The sequence below is a fragment of the Crocodylus siamensis genome, chromosome 8 (genome assembly GCF_052110815.1).
Source record: "Crocodylus siamensis isolate JL-2025a chromosome 8, ASM5211081v1, whole genome shotgun sequence".
Classification (NCBI taxonomy): domain Eukaryota; kingdom Metazoa; phylum Chordata; order Crocodylia; family Crocodylidae; genus Crocodylus; species Crocodylus siamensis.
In genome coordinates, this window is record NC_143402.1 from 51,093,048 (window position 1) to 51,111,280 (window position 18,233).

Consider the following 18,233-nt stretch of genomic DNA (forward strand, 5'->3'; position numbering starts at 1 on the left):
ATGCGAAATGTGATCCATTCAGGCCACCAGGGCATCCTTGCCTATGGCCAGTTCGACTGAGGGCAGCTGTCCAACCACATCTGCCACTCACACACAAGTCAGCAAATCCAGTTCAGATGATAGCAGAGGGGACAGGGGCAGGTCACTGAATACTTCTGAACAGCACAAGGAGAGACCAGGGACCTCCACCTCCACACAAGGTAGGCATAATCCCTGTGCAATGGTCAGTCAACTGTTAGCTATATTGACTTCTGAGATTGCAGTTGGCTGGGAGGCTTGGTGAGGGGGGAATTTTTTGTCTTTCCTTCCCCAGTTATGCCTATGTAGCCAACTTTTTAACAGACAGTCATGGACTGCTCCCTAACCCTTGCCAGGCAGAGTCTTATGCCTTTTGGGTAAAACCTCTGTTTGCTGACTTCAGGATTCAAGCAGTGCATCATTTGCCTAGCGCAAAATGTTCTTAAATTTGTGTTTTAACTTCATTTGTTTTACAAAGTGCTTTCTGTTGTTCATTTCCAGTTCCAGTTGCAACCCCACCCCAACCACTGTGAAGAAATCATCCTCAGTCTACCTCACTTCTGTACGGGGAAACCCAACCCACTCTGTCTCCTCTTCACACTGGTTGATTAGGCAACTGAGCCTAGTCTCCTAGTGGACTGGGCTGTATAAATTCTTTTGTCCTGAGTTTCCCATCACATGAGACCTGCTGGACCAGTTTTGTGACCCTGGTCTCTCTACCTGAGGATGCTGACAAAGTTTAAAAGGACTGGTCTGCATGCAATAGTGCCTGTTTCTGGTTGGGTTGGGACTTAGTGATGAGGTCACAAAGGTTATATGAGGGGTCACTCCATTTTGGAGAGGGCCAGTCGTCTTTGAGGCCCTGAAACTAACAATAAACCTCCAGAACTTCATCGGTCTCTGGATGAACATGTGAGTAACTTACCTGAAATGTAGCCAGTAATTTAGGATTAAGTGAACTAGATGCATATCAAAAGGGCCAACAAGCCCTTTTTGTTTTGCTCAAGTAGGTTTTCTTTCAATTTTCCATTTTTTTGGATTCCTTCCTCACTCTATCCCTCTTCAGTCAATAAAGCTATCTGTTATAGCACATCTTGCTGTAAATGCTTATGAGGGTGAGACTAGCCTTTAAATCCACCTTTGATCAGCTGGCTAAGGTGGACGAGGCTTTTTACTTTCCTTCCATAGAGAAGGCTACTTGTGAATGCTTCAGCCTAAAAGAAGCCCCCCAAAATACCACTATGGTCTAAGCCTCTGTCCAAGGTCTGCAGAGTCTGTGTACCCTGGGCTGCACAGAGCCCTAACCAAGACCGGAGCCCAGGTGGTGGTAGCAATTACCCAGGTTTGCAGGTCTGCTCCAGGAAGGAGGTCGGTCAATGTAAAAATGCCCAGGGGAGACACCAAAGCGGGGTTTTGGTCAGGCACAGTGAGGCAGGTGGCTCAGTGTAGTAGCACCCCCTACTGTCCCACCACACCCACTAAGGACTGTAAGGCAGACCAGCCAGGCACCTTATGTGAGAACAGACAGGCCTGTGAATAGGATTAACAAATGAAGGTACTGGATAAAAGAACTGGTCAGACAGGTCCCATGGTTGCTTGGCAGCATCCTGGGGTGATACACAAAAGCACCCGAAATGCCTCGAGGAGGCATAGAAAGAATTGTGAGGCGTGGCCGTTGCTCTCAGGTGTACTGCTTACAATCCTGGTGCTGGTGGTTGTAGGAACTGAGCCATCTGGCCCTCATGCACCTTCTCATGCAGTCTACAGCCATGGGTCTCACATGTTCAACCACTCACAACAGCGAGCTCTCAGTCAGGTTGTGATTAAAGACTGCCTAGCTCTTTCTAATAGTTTTTAATCAGGTTCTTAGCTTCCTGTTTCTTTTACAGTTGTGGCTGTTGGTTTTAGATTCCAGCAATAGCTTAATACCAGGGCTGTGCAAAACACCACAGTTTTGTTTTGACTTCGATTTTACTGTTTCATTGGACAGTGTTTAGTTTTGAGTTTTGTTTCATTTCAAAGCACTGTTCAGTTTCATTTTGTCAAAGCTGTTCAGCTGTTTCAACATTTCGCCCATAGGGTATAGTGGGGAATAATGAAACTGCCTATAAAACTTTGTCATTTCTTGCCTGATTCAAATGAAAACAGCAGGGAGGGTAGCCCCTGCTGAGCCCACAAAGCCTGTCAAGTTTCATAGAATCATAGGGCTGGAAGGGACCACAAAGGATCATCGGAGCCAGCCCCCTGCATGAGGAGGAAAGACATCTGGGGTCAGACGATCCCAGCCAGGTGACTGCCTAGTCCTCTCCTGACCTCTAGGGTAGGTGATTGCACCACCTCTGGAGGGAGCTTATTCCATAGTCTGGACACCCTAGTTGTAAAGAATTTTTTCCTAATGTTCAGCCTAAAACTATCTTCCAGGAGTTTGTGGCTGTTGTTTCTAGTTTTCCCCCAGGGCGCCTTGGTGAACAGTTGTTCACCAAGCCCCTGATGTACACCTCTGATATAGCAGTAAGCCACAATCAGGTCCCCTCTCAGCCTTCTTTTCTTTAGACTGAAGAGTCCAAGATCCCTCAGCCTCTCCTCATATGGCTTTCCATGCAAGTCCCTCATCGTATGGGTGGCCCTTAGCTGGACCCTCTCAAGCTTTAACATGTCCTTGTTGAAGTGAGGTGCCCAGAACTGGGCACAACGCTCCAGCTGCAGCTGCAGCTGCACCAATGTTGAGTAAAGTGAGAGAATCACTTCTTTGGATTTACTGGAGATTTACTGGAGATGCATTGATTAATGCATGCCAGAATTTTATTGGCCCTAGTGGCTACTGTGTCACATTACTAGCTCATATTCATGCTGGGGTCTATTGTTACCTCCAGATCCCTTTCATCTATAGTGCTGGTCAGGTTACCGATGCCCAGCCTGTAGGTATGCTGGGGGTTCTTCCTTCCCAAATGCAGCACTTTGCATTTCTCTATGTTGAAGCTAGCATGTCTAGGTCTGCTTGTATCTGCAGCCTATTTGCAGGTGTGTCCGCACAACCCCATATCGTGGTGTAGTCCACAAACTTGGCCAATTGGCTTTTCACCCACTCATCCAGGTCATTGATGAAGATATTGAACAGCACTGGGACAAGTACTGACCCCAGATATTGAACTGACTGGGCCAAGTTCTATAGGTACACCATTGCCCACAGCTCACCAGGACAGCACCAATTCATTCATTTGGACTCTCTGTGCCCTACCCTGCAAACAGTTTCACACCCACTTGATGGTCCTGCAGCTGAGCCCGCTTTCTTCCAATTGTCTGATCAGTACCTCATGGAATACCAGGTCAAAGTCTTTCTGAAAGTCGAGGTATATGATGTCAACAGCTTTTCTCTCATCCAGGTGATGAGTCACCTGATCATAGAAAGAAATGAGGTTGGTCAGCCAAGATCTGCCCACAACAAAACCATGCTGGCTGTCATTCAGTATCATGCCTTCTGCAAGTTTGTCACATATAGCCTCTTTGATTAGTGTTTCTAGAATTTTCCCTGGAATAGAAGTTAAGCTAATTGGCCTGTAGTTTTCCAGGTCTTCACGCTTTCCCTTCTTGAAGATGGGCACAACGTGGGCCCTCTTCCAGTCCTCTGGGATTTCTCCAGAGGCCCATGATTTTTGTAAGACCGTTACCAGGGCCTCTGCGATTATTTCTGCCAACTCTTGCAGCACTCTTGGGTGGAGTTCATCCAGTCCAGCTGATTTATATACTTCTAATATATTTAATTGATCATACACCAGTTCTATGGCAGTGGTGGGAATGGTGTCAATCCCACCCTCCTTGTTCTATACCCTACCTGACATGTTGTTCCCTTTGGTTTTGTGAAAGACCAAGACAAAGTAGTCATTTAGGAGCTCCATTTTTTCCTGAGTGGTAGTGACCAGGTATCCTGAGGCATTGAGCAATGGCCCCACACTCCCATAAGCTTTCCTTTTATTCCCTATGTAGCTAAAGAAGGACTTCTTGTTGTCCTTGATTCTTGTAGCTAGTTTTAGTTCAGTTTCTGCCTGAGCTTGCCTAATCTGTTTTCTACAAGTGTGGGCCATTGTCAGGTAGTTTTCCTTAAATGCTGTCCCAAGTTTTCATTGTTTGTACACCTCTTTCTTTTTCTGTAGGAGGGCTGCAACTTCTCTGCTTAGCCAAGGGGCTTTTTTGACCTTTCTGCTGCTTTTTCTCCATAAAAGAATGGATTTTCTCTGAGCCTTAAGAATTGTATCCTTAAGGAACGACCATTCTTCTCATGCTCGCTTTACCTGTGGTCCTTGGTCTCTCAGGGCATTCTCTGCTAGTGACCTGAGCTTATTAAAATTTGTGGTTTTAAAGTCTAAGACTTTGAGCTTGGTGTCTGTTTTGACAGCCTTGCAAAGGACTGTGACATAATGACTTCATGGTCACTATTGCCTAGGCTTCCCTCTATGTTTAAGTTGGTCACCAGGTCATCGCCTTTGGCCAGGACCAAGTCAAGAACTGCATTGCCTCTAGTTGGCCTGTGTACCTCCTGAGTCAAAAAAAGCTCTTCAGTGCTTTTCAGGAAGGATCGTGATTGACCCAAGCTGGCCAAGCACTCCTCCCAGGAGATGTCTGAGTAGTTGAAGTCACCCAAGACAACCATGTCCCATGCATGGGCAGCCTCCATTAGTTCATGGGCAAAGGCTAAATCAAGTTCCTCCCCTTGGTTAGGCAGCCTGGAGTACACACCTACAGACAGGTCTCTTTCGCCACACTTCCCCCAGAGCTTGACCCAGAGGGTTTCAAGCTGTTCTTCTTTGGGGCCAACATCAGCCTGTAGGGAGGTGTATTTCTCCTTGATATAGAGGGCAATACCCCCACATCTCTTCCCTACCCGATCCCTCTGTGAAGGACATAACCCTTTATGGCTTTGCTTCAGTCACGAGAGTAGTCCCACCAGGTCCCTGTGATCCCTACTAGATCGTAGTGCCCAGTGGAAAGCAGGAGGACTAGCTCCTCCTGCTTGTTCCCCATGCTTCTGGCATTGGGGTACAGGCACCTAAGTCCTTCTACTGAAGTCACTGGCTGCCTGTTGCATTGAAGGGGAGCTGTCTTCATAGCTCACGTAACAGTGGCTTGCTTGGTTTCATTGTCAATGGAGATTTCCTGTATATTAGTCCCCAGGTAGGCTCCAGTTAGTGTTTCCCCATCCCCCCTGAGATCTTAGTTTAAAGCCCTAAGAGATCAGCCATTCTGGCCAAGAAAAGGGACTTACCTTTCCATATGAGGTGGATGCTGTCTCTCCCTAGGAGTCTTCTGTCCTTTAAGTAGGAGCCGTGGTTGTAGAAGGAGATACATGCAGGTCATTCAAGGAGATACATGCAGGGGTTTCTGGAAAACTGCACCTCAAACTGTTCAGAACAAAACTCATGTCACTTGTAAGTCTGAAGCACGGGAGGTGAAAACATCAGGTATGGTAGCCCCTGCTGAGGCCACAAAGTCTACCATGTTTCAAGGAGATAGGTACAGGAGGTTCTGGGAAACTGCACCTCCAGCTGCTGACAAGCAAAACTCATGTCACGTATGTGTGTATAAAAGTGGAGTGGAGTGAAAACAGCAGGCATGGGAGCGCTTGCTGTGGCCAGAAAATCTGTCACGTTTCAAGGACATAGATGCAGGGGTTTCTGGGAAACTGCACCTCAAACTGTTTACAGCAAAACTCATGTCACTTGTAAGTGTGAAGGCACAGGGGAGTAAAAACAGCAGGTGTAGTAGCCTCTGCTGAGGCCACAAAGCCTACCAAAACTCAGGGAGATAGGTGCAGGAGGTTCTGGGAAACTCCACCTCCAGCTGCTGACAAGCAAAACTCATGTCACATGTGTGTATTAAGGTGCAGCAGGGTAAAAACATCAGGCATGGTAGCCCCTTCTGAGGCCATGAAGCCTGCCAGGTCTCAAGAGCAAAGGTGCAGGGGTTTCTGGGAAAATATACCTCAAACTGATGACAGGTAAAACTCATGATGTGTGATTTTGTGTGTGTGTGTTAAGGTATGCTTTCACTGGTGCTGAGGTCTCTACATGACATGGTAGTGTGCCTCAATGAGGTCTCCTCCTCCCCTACAGCCTCAGCTCTGTCCACCAGTTTAAATAACAGGTAAGTAAGCAGCACAGCAGCACTAGCACTCAGGAAGTGAACCTGTCACAGAGCCTTTCTTTCCTTTCCTGCAGGAGCTTCTAGGGATGTGGTTGTCACTGGGGACCTAAACTACCCTGACATCTGATGGGAGAAGCAGTCAGCCAAATCCATCCATTCTCATAGGTTCTTAACCTATGTGCAGGACCTTCACCTAATGCAGGACATATACGGTCCCACTAGGGGGGATGCCTTACTGGACTTGGTGTTGGCTCTGGGGAGGAACTGGTAGGGGAGCTGCAGATTCGTGGTCACCTTGGGGACTGTGACCACCAATCGATCGAATTCACTGTACGGCATAGGGTGGGTAAGATAACTAGTAGGGTGGAAGTGCTTGACTTTAGGAAGGCTAACTTCAGTGTGCTTAGGAGTCTAGTCAATGACGCACTGCAGGAGAAGAGTATTGGCAAGATGGGAGTCCAGGAAGGGTGGGCATTCCTAAAAGAAGCGATACTTTGGGCACACAGGAAGACAATCCCAGTACAAGAGAAAAGGGGGAAAGGAAACTTCCTTGGTTAAACAGGGAAATCCAGGGGAGCCTAAGGGCAAAAAAGAAGACATATAGGTGGGGGAAGCAGAGAGAAGCTACCAAAGAGGAGTATACTACTTGGCCCGCACTTGTAGGGAGGCAGTTAGAAAGGCCAAAGCAACTACAGAGCTGAGGCTGGCAATACAAAATAAAGACAACAAAAATTCTTTTTTTAGGTATGCACGGAGTAAAAGCAGGGTGCAGGGCTGCATAGGACCACTACTGAACAAGCAGGACCAATTAGTGACAGAAAGGCGGGGACAAGGCTGAGCTATTCAATGAGTTTTCTGCCTCAGTGTTCTTGAACAGGGCTCAAGATAAGTCTCCTAATGGGTTCTTAGATGGGCATCAGAGAGACACCAGCCTACCAACTGTCCATGATGACTTGGTGCAGAGTCACTTGGATGGACTGGATGTGTTCAAGTCAGCAGGCCTGGATGAGCTGCATCCAAGGGTACTGAAGGAATTGGCCGGTGTCATAGCAGAACCACTGGCACTGCTTTTTGAGCGTTCGTGGCACTTGGGTCAGGTCACGGAGGACTGAAAAAGGGCCAATATTGTCCCTGTTTTCAAGAAAGGGAGGAAGGAGGATCCGAGTAATTATAGTCCAGTCATTCTCACCTCCATCCTTGGAAAGGTCTTTGAAAAGATTATGAAGGACCATATTTATAGGAGTCCAGCAGGAAAAATAACGCAACAGGGAAACCAGCATGGATTCGTAGCAAGTAGATCATGCCTGACCAATCTGGTTTTGTTTTATGACAGGGTCACAAAATGCTTAGATGCAGGAGTAGAGGTGGATGTTGTTTTCTTGGACTTTAGCAAGGTATTCAATATGGTATCTCATCTCATTCTTATAAATAAATTAATAGGCTGTGACACAGATGTTTACACAGTCTGGTGAGTGGCAAATTTACTTAGCAGTGGTGGTATTAGATGAGTTGGTATTGACCTGGAAGGATGTGGGCTAATGGGGTCCCGCAAGGTTCAGTCATTGGACCTGTACTTTTCAATATCTTCATCAGTGACTTGGATGTGGGTGTGAAGTGTACTCTGTCCAAGTTTGTGGACAATACTAAATTGTGGGGTGAAGTGCACACTCCAGAGGGTAGGTAATGATCACAGGCAGACCTGGACAGGTTAGAAAAGTGGGCAGTACACAATAGGATGCAGTACAACAAGGACAAGTGTAGAGTGCTGCACCTAGGGTGCAAAAATATCCAGCATACTTACTGGCTGGGAAATGACCCTCTCACCAGCACAGAAGCAGAAAGGGATCTCGGAGTCATCAGTGTGATGAAATTATTGTCAAAGCTAACCGCACTTCATCATGCATCAGCAGATGCATGAGAAATAGGACCAAGGAGGCGATACTTCCCCTCTATGTGGCATTGGTCAGACCACAGTTGGAGTACTGCGTCCAGTTTTGGACTCCGTACTTCAAGAAGGATGTTGATAGACTTGAGAGGGTCCAGAGGAGGGCCACTCATATGGTTAGGGGTTTACAGGACAAGCCCTATGAGGGAAGACAGAGGGACCTGGACCTCTTCACCCTCTGCAAGAGAAGGCTGAGAGGTGATCTTGTGGCCACCTACAAATTCACTGGGGGAGCAGCAAGGAATTGGAGATGCTCTGTTCACCAGGGCTTCTCTTGGGGTAATAAAGAACAATGGTCACAAACTAACAGAGAGCAGATTTGGGCTAGATACCAGGAAAAACTTCTTCATGGAAAGGGTAACCAAAATTTGGAATGGGCTTCCAAGGGAGGTTATGCTCTCCTCTACCTTGGGGGCACCAAGCGCCCTGATGAAAAATACATAGGAGACACCAAGAAACAACTGCACACCAGAATGAGCACACACCACAAATCTATCAAAGACAAGAACACCACCTGTCTCCAGTCTCTCAGGCCTGATCCTCAAAGGGAATTTTCAGACCACTTTTCATAGATGAGCCTATGAACTGCACTTCATCAACCTCCTACAGGAACTCATGGACTCAATACAGACAGTAGAATTCTGAAATACTACAACCAGACATCTGACTCCCGAGGTACCTCTCCTCTCCACTTTTACCTGCACTGCTACATTCCCCTTCTCCCCCCACCCCCACCCCACACCAGCTTGTCCCTCACCCCCTGATCCCTCCATATCCATTTTCATTGACTGGCTTTCTTGCCTGCATTGCATGACAGCCTCTGGCTTCTTTACTATTCCTTCCATCCAGGAACAGCACACACAGCAACTGCAGGTGCTTCCTCGGCCTGACAAAGGGTTTTTCAACCCAAAAGCTGGCATCCCAGGCAGCTAATCTGAGCTAACCTGAAGCCTCACAACTCCACTGCAACTAGCGAGCCTCAGGCCTGTCAAAGACATGATGGGTCTGGGATTTTCCCAGCTAGGACTGTGTGGGTGCATGTGGTGGCTGGAGGTTATGGCATCTCATACCCGCCTTTCACCAGGGTGATCCTCAATTCTGGTATTTCCTGGGGCTGCCATGCTGCCAACACTCCCACCAGGCCTCCCAACCCTGGCAGAGTGCAGTTTTAGTGGTTATGCCCAGGACCTGGGGCCTCCTTCCCCATAACCGCACCCCATACCTCCAAGTTCATCCTGGCACGGGAGCTTAGCAGGGACATGGTCTTCTACTGCTGGCTGGTGATGCAGTGAGTGCCACCTCCAGCTCTGAAAGCAGGACATTAAATGGTTTTGAAAAAAGGAAAAAAGGAAAAAAGGAAAGAGGTGTGGTGGGGTGTCACTACATCACCAGCAATGCTGAATACTCTCTCACTTGGAACACTGGTCGGTGGACAAGACAGGTGTTCCCGGGCAGCCCTGACCAGATCTGGCCACATTTCACTGCAGCTTGCCCAGCAGGCCAAGGGGTCACACAGCAGCAGTTCCTTGTCCTCGGTGAGATAGGCAGCCAAAAAAGCCTGAGTACTACCTGCCTGATGGTGGGGTCTGGTGCCTCTAGACCCCACCATGGAAGCCATGCATATGGCTTACATCAGCAGCGCCTGTGGTGGAGGAGGAGATTGCTTGGTGGATGGCATGCTGGCATGGAACAGTGGATCCCCCTCTTCCACATCCCCCCACCTCCACCCTTCTGCCTCCCTGACTCTCTTTACCAAAGCACTGATTCAGGCTTTGGCTGCTGTATATGCTCCCCTTTACCCTCAGCTCACACATGGCACCCAGCACATGGACCGTACTGGACCACAAAGGATCAAGCTGTTTCTTGATGCCTTCCTTCAGCCACTTCACCAGTGCCTGCACGTCTGGTAACAGTGACTTCCACCAGCCAGGAACATTGATCTGCTGGAATTTCTCTATATTGTTCTGAAGTTCTCTCACTACAGGGATTACCTAGCTAAGGAGGGCATCACCAGTGCTGATGGCCTCAGTGGCCTTGAGGACCAGCAAGATCTGGGAGATGGTATCCCATTCAGCTCTGTTAAGGTGGCCACTCATCCCAATCTTCCTAAGCAATGCCATCTCATGGATGGCCTTCTGTTGATCCACCAGACTCTTGAGTTTCAGGTATATGGAGTTCCACCGAGTCTCTACATCCTGCATGATTTTGTGCTGTGGGATGTTCAGCTCTTCCTGTTTGTCCTTCAGCATATCGCCCCCCTTGAAGCTCCAGTGGAAATAGCCTGCCACCTTCCTGCATTTCAAAATGAACTTGCTGGTGGTGCTGGCACCATCACTGGCAGCCCTGCCCCCCTCCAAGGCATCCCTGACAATGAGGTGCAATTTATGTGCCACACAGCAAATGCCAACAGAGTTGTCAGTATGGACTGCCTTGACTATATTAGCCCCACTGTCGGTGACCATGAACCCATGGGTGAGCTCGCCCTGCCCAACAAGTCACCTCTGCACCAAGTGGGTCATGGCCCCCATGATTGCGGTTGCTGTGTAGGATTCATCCATCACCTCAGCTTGAAGGAATGCCAGCCAACGGCCTGACTGGTTGCACCAGTGCCCTGTGAGGGAGAGGTATGCATGATCTCCACCCCAGTTGCTCCAGATGTCTGAGGTGAAGTGTAAGGCCACCTGGGAACCTGCCTTGCACAGCTCCTCCCTCAAGTACTCCCTGCATGCCTCACACAAAGAAGGCACCACCATCCTGCTGAAGATGGTGTGTGCAGGCACTTGGCATGATGGGGCCGCGAGCACCATGAGCCCCCTGAACCCTGGCCACTCAGCTAAGTTGAAGGGATGGCCACCCACAGCAAGCATAACCCCAATGGTCTGGGTGATCTCGCTCTCCTTTGCAACATGCCCTGCTTTCTGTCTGCCTTTCCCTCACTGTTCCAGGGTGGTCTGCCTCTGCTTTGGGGGGACAGGGGCTTTGGAGCAAGAGGGGGACTTCTTTTTGGGCATGTTCCCACTGGTGCCAGGCTAAAGGAGAACAAGGGCAAGTGGGTGGTGCCTGCAGTGCTCATGTGTTTCATTCCCTTGCCTCAGCTGGTTTTGGCTTGGCAGTGCAGGCAGATAGTATATGTGGGATCATCTGCCAGCTCACAATGATCCCAAACCACACTACCCACTCACTTATGGAGTGCAGGTGTATGTGCGGATGCTACTTTTCCCCCCTCCTCAACAGGAAGAGGCACAGCAACAGGAGGAGCAAACTCAGCTAAGTCACTTGCCTCCACAAACTATACCTCAACCTCCTCCAAAGTGCCTTCTAGGGAAGGAGACCTGGCTGTAGAGGAAACTTGAGAGGTGTGGGGCACAAACTCAAATGATTCCTCCTCCTTCCCCAGAATTTCTCTTGCTAGGGCACTCAGATCCAGATCCAGCTCTTCCTCTGGCACTGGAAGGGCTCAGCATGGGAAATAAAATGGAGGTAGAAGAGACTGTGATGCTGGTGCTGCTGCTTGTTGTCATGGTGATGGGCAGGGGTCATGGCTGGTGCTCTTGGAGGGGATGCAGTCCCAGGCACAGGTAGTGGCAGTGGCACTGCTCCCCTCTTCTTGCTGCTTGTAGAACTGGAAGCCTCGTGCCTCTTTGTTGTAGGAAAGAGACTGCATCTCAGTTTGGGGATGGAACTTACAACTCTCCCTCTACCCCCTCTTCTGCCCCTTCCTGAAGGCTAGCTGGCTGCCTTTCCAGCACCCTTCACGGTGTGTTTCATAGTGTGTTTGCCTGGGTGTGGTGGAAAATCTGTGTGTTCTTCTGTAGTGTAATCTGATTTATGTAATATATAGGTAAGATAATTGTATGTATGTATATTTATGTAATGTATGTATGTATTTATGTAAGAAACAAAATATATAAATGTATGTAGTTTGTATTCCTGAATACATTCTATATTATAATATGCAAGATATGCTGTGCTTCCCTGCACAGTGAATGGAATGCACACTGTGAGAAAAGGCAGATTTCTTTTCTGAGGGAAAAGAATCAAAATTTCATAGATTTCATAGACATCAGGGCTGGAAGGGACCTCAGGAGATCATCGAGTCCAGACCCCTGCCCAAAGGGCAGGAAGTCAGCTGGGGTCATAGGATCCCAGCAAGATAAGCATCCAATTTACTCTTGAAGGTGTTCAATGTAGGTGCTTGAACCACCTCCGCTGGCAGACTGTTCCAGACCTTGGGGGCTCGGACAGTAAAGAAATTCTTCCTTATGTCCAGCCTGAAACAGTCTTGCAAGAGTTTGTGACCGTTTGAACTAGTCATCCCTTGGGGCGCTCTGGTGAACAAATGTTCCCCCAGAACCTGGTGGTCACCCCTGATAAACTTATAGGTGGCCATCAGATCACCCCTGAGCCTGCGCTTTTCCAGGCTAAAGAGCCCCATGGCTCTCAGCCTGTCATCGTAAGATCTGTTTTCCTGACCTCTGATCATGCGCGTGGCTCTCCTCTGGACTCTCTCAAGCTTCTCCACATCCTTTTTGAATTGTGGAGCCCAAAACTGGATGCAGTACTCCAGCTGCAGTGTCACCAAGGCCGAGTACAAGGGGAGAATGACGTCCCGGGATTTGCTTGAGAAGCATCTATGGATGCAAGCCAGCGTTTTGGTCGCTTCACTAGCCGCAGCATCGCATTGCAGGCTCATGTTCATCTTGTGGTCAATGATGACCCCCAAGTCTCTTTCTTCTGTAGTGCTAACCAACGTAGCACTGCCGAGCCTATAAGGGTGCTGCAGGTTTTTCCTCCCAAGGTGGAGAACCTTGCATTTTTCGGTGTTAAACACCATGAGGTTCTCGTCTGCCCATTTGCTGAGCTTGTCCAGGTCAGCCTGGATCACCCGCCTATCTTCTGGCGTGGATGCTTTGCCCCAAAGTTTGGTGTCATCGGCGAATTTGGCCAGTCCACTCCTGACTCCAATGTCCACATCATTAATGAAGATGTTGAACAGTATGGGTCCAAGGACAGAGCCTTGAGGGACCCCACTGGTCACAGGGCACCACGATGAGTGACTGCCATCAATTACAACCCTCTGGGTCCGACCATGGAGCCAATTTCCCAGCCAGCGGATTGTGGTGGAGCCAAGGCCACAACTGGCCAGTTTGGCCAAGAGGTGATCATGGGATACCAGATCAAAAGCTTTTTTGAAGTCAAGATATATGACATCAATTTCTTCTCCCTCGTCCAGGTGATAGGTCACCTGGTCGTAGAAGGAAATGAGATTGGTCAAACAAGACCTACCCGCAACAAACCTGTGCTGGCTGTCCCTTAGAATGTTAGCCTGGGCCAGTCCCTCAAGGATGGCCTCCTTAATAAACTTTTCTAAGATCTTCCCCAGGATAGAAGTCAGGCTAATGGGCCTGTAGTTAGCCGGATCCACTCTCGTCCTTTTCTTGAAGATCGGCACCACATTGGCCTTCTTCCAGTCTAACAAAAACAAAAAGAGAATTCTGGGGGTGGAATAAATTGAAAGTAATCAATGAATAAAATAATAAAATTAAAGGTTATCGAAAGCAAAAGGTATTGATGAATCCCACTTGCTAGGAACAGGCTAGGAAGTCAGAAATAATAGTCTTTGTTGTCTGACGCTGCTGAGCTGCTGGAAGACACAATGTTGCTTTTTATGCTGTTTTTCCATCCCTCCCCCAGAACACTGGGACTGGAAGGGACCTCAGGGAAGGATTGAAACTTTTGAAATGTTTCGACTGCCCTCATTTCATTTTGATTTCACTGTTTCAAGCTCAAAACAGGTCTAAACAGTGTCAAAACAAAACAGCCAGTGGAATTTCACACAGCCCAACTTAATACTAACATAGGACAGTTAAGAATGATGATTAATAATTAGAAAAATTACTTTTCTATTCCCCAGTTATATTACTGTTCTATGTAAATAAAGTTAAGTGTTGTCTTTCATGGATTTATAACTTCAAGTATGCTGACTTTGTTTAGGTAAGAGTTGATGTGTATTTTGCTTTGGTGGGAGATAGTTTTGTCTGTGGTTATACTACTGAACGATTGGGCTTTAAATGACACTTTCTGTCTGTCAAACTCATTTGTGATTGTTGCCCAGGGAAAGATATAAAGCTGCTTGCAGACCTGTTGAATGAGATTGGGGTAGTGCATAAGACAAAAGTACAAATGACACCACTAACTGTGTGTCCCTGTCTTAGAAGCTGAATCTAAATTAGGGTCCACTCCCTGGTGTATAGTTTCATAGTTTCTAGGGTCGGAAGGGACCTGAGCTGATCATCTAGTCCGACCCCCTGCCATGGCAGGAAAGAGTACTGGGGTCAAACGACCCCAGCAAGATGTTCATCTAACCTCCTCTTAAAAACCCCCAGGGTAGGAGCCTGCACCACTTCTCCTGGAAGTTGGTTCCAGATCCTAGCCACCCTGACGGTGAAGTAGTGCCTCCTGATATCTAACCTAAACCTACCCTCTGCCAGCTTGTGACCATTATTCCTGGTCACTCCTGGTGGTGCTCGGGGGAACAGTGACTCCCTCAATGCCTGCTGGTCCCCTCTGACTAGTTTGTAACAAGCCACAAGATCCCCCCTCAGCCTTCTCTTTTGGAGGCTGAACAGGTTCAGGTCCCGTAGCCTCTCCTCATAGGGCCTGCCCTGTTGTCCCCTGATCATGCGAGTGGCCCTCCTCTGGACCCTCTCCATGCTCTCGACATCCCTCTTGAAGTGCGGCGCCCAGAACTGGACACAATACTCCAGCTGCGGCCTGACCAGTGCCGCATAGAGGGGGAGGATCACCTCTTTGGACCTGCTTGAGATGCATCTGTGGATGCCTGACAAGGTTCGGATGGCCTTCCTAACTGCCTCTCCACACTGCCGGCCCATGTTCATCTTGGAGTCAATGATGACCCCAAGATCCTTTTCTGCCTCCGTGCTGACAAGAGGGGAGTTCCCCAACCTGTAGGTATGGTGCCGGTTGCTCCTCCTGAGGTGCATCACCTTGCACTTGTCTGTGTTGAAATCCATCCTATTCTCATCCGCCCACCCTTGTAACCTGTCTAGGTCTGACTGTAGCCTGTTGCATCCTTCCAGTGTGCCCATGTCCCCCCACATCTTAGTGTCATCAGCAAATTTGAACAGGGTGCTTTTTACCTCCTCGTCCAAGTCAGTGATGAAGATGTTGAACAGTGCGGGCCCAAGGACCAAGTCCTGGGGGACCCCACTGCCCACGTCCTTCCAGGTTGAGAAGGACCCATCCACTACCACCTGCTGGGTGTGGCCCTCCAGCCAGGTGGCGACCCATTTGACTGTGTGGGTGTCTACACCACAGCCCCCCAGTTTCTTAATGAGAACAGGATGAGAGACAGTGTCAAAAGCCTTCCGGAAGTCCAGGAAGACTACATCCACTGCTACCCCTGCATCTAATGATCTGGTGATCTGATCGTAAAAGGCCCCCAGGTTGGTCTGACAGGACCTGCCACTGATGAACCCATGTTGGTTGCCCCTAAGCATGCAGTCCCCTGCTGGCCCCTCCTGGATGTGTGCCAGCATAATTTTCTTGAACAGCTTGCCTAGGATTGAGGTAAGACTAACCAGCCTATAGTTTCCCGGGTCCTCCTTCCTGCCTTTTTTGAAGATGGGAGCATGTTGGCCCTCTTCCAGTCCTCTGGTACCTCACCAGAGCACCACGAGTGCTCGTAAAGTTGTGCCAGGGGACTTGCAATGACCTTGGCCAGTTCCTTTAGAACTCTAGGGTGGAGATCATCCGGGCCGGCTGACTTGAATATGTCCAACCCCTCCAGAAGCTCCCTAACTAAATCCTCACTAACCCGTGGCCCAGGTGTGCCTCCCCCGGGGTCTGAGGGGGGCCCAGCAGGGAGGTGGCTGTTCTGGTCCCTACTTAGGAAGACGGAGGCAAAGAAATCGTTAAACATGTTAGCTTTGCCGTCTGGTATGGTGACCAAGTTTCCCATCGCGTCCTGCAAGGGCCCCACATTACCTGGGACCTTCTTTTTACCCCCTACATATTTAAAAAAGGACTTCTTATTGTCCTTAATCTGGGAAGCTAGTCCCAGTTCCATCTCTGCCTTGGCCTTCCTAACTATCCCCCTACATCCCCGAGCATCTACAGAATAGTCTTCCCTGGTGATGACCCCTTCTTTCCATTGGGTGTAAGCCTCCTTTTTAACAAGGAGACATTCCCGGATGCTTTTGGTGAGCCACGGAGGCTTGTGTGCTCTCCTGCTCCCTTTGATCCTCATTGGGATTACCTCCTTTTGGGCTTGGAGGATCGTCTCCTTAAGGAGCGACCACTTTCCTTGGACACCTGGCTCCCCTCCCCTCTGGGACGTCAGCACTTCTCTAACTATCCTCCTTAGCTTGTTGAAGTCTGCCCTCCTAAAATCTAGGGCCGCTGCCTTACTGCATGCCTTTGCCACCTTGCGCTGGATGGTGAATTCCAGCAGGCGATGATCACTGTCACCCAGGTGGTTGAGCACCCACAGCCCCCTCACCAGGTCATCACCCATGGCCAGCACCAGGTCCAACAAGGCGTCTCCCCTGGTGGGGCTGTGCACCTCCTGGGTTAGATGGAGGTCCTGCACTCTGGCCAAGAACCTACGTGAGCGTTCAGACCTGGCTGACTGTTCTTCCCAGCAGATGTCCAGGAAATTCAGGTCCCCCATGAGTACCACATCCTTAGCTTTCACTACCTCTGTGAGCTGACCCAAGAATTCCTGGTCAAGCTCTTCTCCCTGGTTGGGAGGTCTGTAGTAGACTTCCACCGTTAAGTCCCTTTCCCCTCGACTACCTTGTACTCTAACCCAAAGCACTTCAGAGTGCCCCTCCCCTGACTCCTTACTAATTAACGAGGATGTGTATTCCTCCTTAATATAGAGTGCCACGCCCCCACCTCTCTTTCCTATCCTGTCCTCCTGCTTGTTGCCCATACTATGAGCGTTTGTGTAGAGGCATTTGAGGCCTTCTGTGGGTGTGTGTACTGACCCCCTAGTCCCAGCGTTACCCTGGTCCCGCTCTCTTACCTGTTTATTCGCTTCGCTCATTGGTCTGGGCTGGGCTGTAGTTGTGGGTGCTGTTTGGTCTGGCAGTCTGATGTTTCCTCCGCCCTCATCTTCCCCTTCCCCAACGAGCCTAGTTTAAAGCCCGCTGGAGGAGGTCTGCCAACCTAGAAGAGAACACATGCTTACCTTTAGGGGAAAGGTGGAGCCCATCCCATCTCAGCATGTCTCTCGTCATGATGTGCCGGTCGTGGCTGAGGAAGCCAAAGCCCTCCTCGAAGCACCATTCCTGTAGCCGCCAGGTGGTCTCCGTGATGCACGTTTCATGCCGTCTACCCCGTCTACTCACTGGCAGGATAGAAGAGAAAACCACCTGTGTGCCCATCTCCTTCAGCACACAGCCCAGAGCATGGTAATCCTCCATCAGGCGATCAGGGCTCCTCCTGGCCGCATCGTTAGTGCCCACATGGACTAGGACCATGGGGTAATAATCGGTGGGCTGGATTACGTTCTGGAGCATCCCTTTCACGTACTGAATCTTCGCTCCAGGTAGGCAGTATACCTCGCGTGCCGAGGGGTCCCGGCAATAGATGGGGCCCTCCGTACCTCTCAGGATGGTGTCACCAATGACGATCACACAACGTTTCTTCCTCCTGGCCTTCTTGCCTCCTTCATATGCCTGGTTGTGTGAAGCTGTGGGTATTGCCAGGCACCCCTGACACAGCAGTACCCCAAGGCCCTGCTGTCCCACCCCCACAGCCAGATGTTGGCCATGAGCAGAGAATACACAGAGGGCTTTGTGGAAGTTTATGCAGGATGCTCTAAAATTTGGGGGGCCACAGCTGTTCACTGCCGCAGCTCAGTGGAAAGCTGTTTGAGAAAAGTGGCCAGGAAGCATGGTAAGCTTTAAGAGGTGTCAGGGGTGGGAAAACACTGGACTATCCACCCCCCCCCCAATACAGAGTGTGGCCCTCAGCACACCTAGAGTTGCCCACTGAAAGCCTGGCCTCCTGGCCCTCCCAAGGGAGACAATAGACTTGCATGAAAGGCAGATGACCTGCCACCCTCTGTTTCTACAGGCTGACCAATCTAGAACAGATATGTGAT

The 18,233-nt window shown here is 49.4% G+C and overlaps 1 long non-coding RNA gene across 1 annotated transcript; it reads right to left on the minus strand.

Moving 5' to 3' along the window:
• Positions 1-460: 460 nt before the first annotated feature.
• On the minus strand, positions 461-13,881 carry LOC149858449 (uncharacterized). The gene is made up of 3 exons (XR_016443828.1): positions 13,388-13,881; positions 5,279-5,414; positions 461-3,413 (listed from the first exon to the last, which is right to left on the minus strand). It is a non-coding gene; the product is annotated as an uncharacterized LOC149858449 (long non-coding RNA).
• Between the last annotated feature and the right edge of the window lie 4,352 nt (positions 13,882-18,233).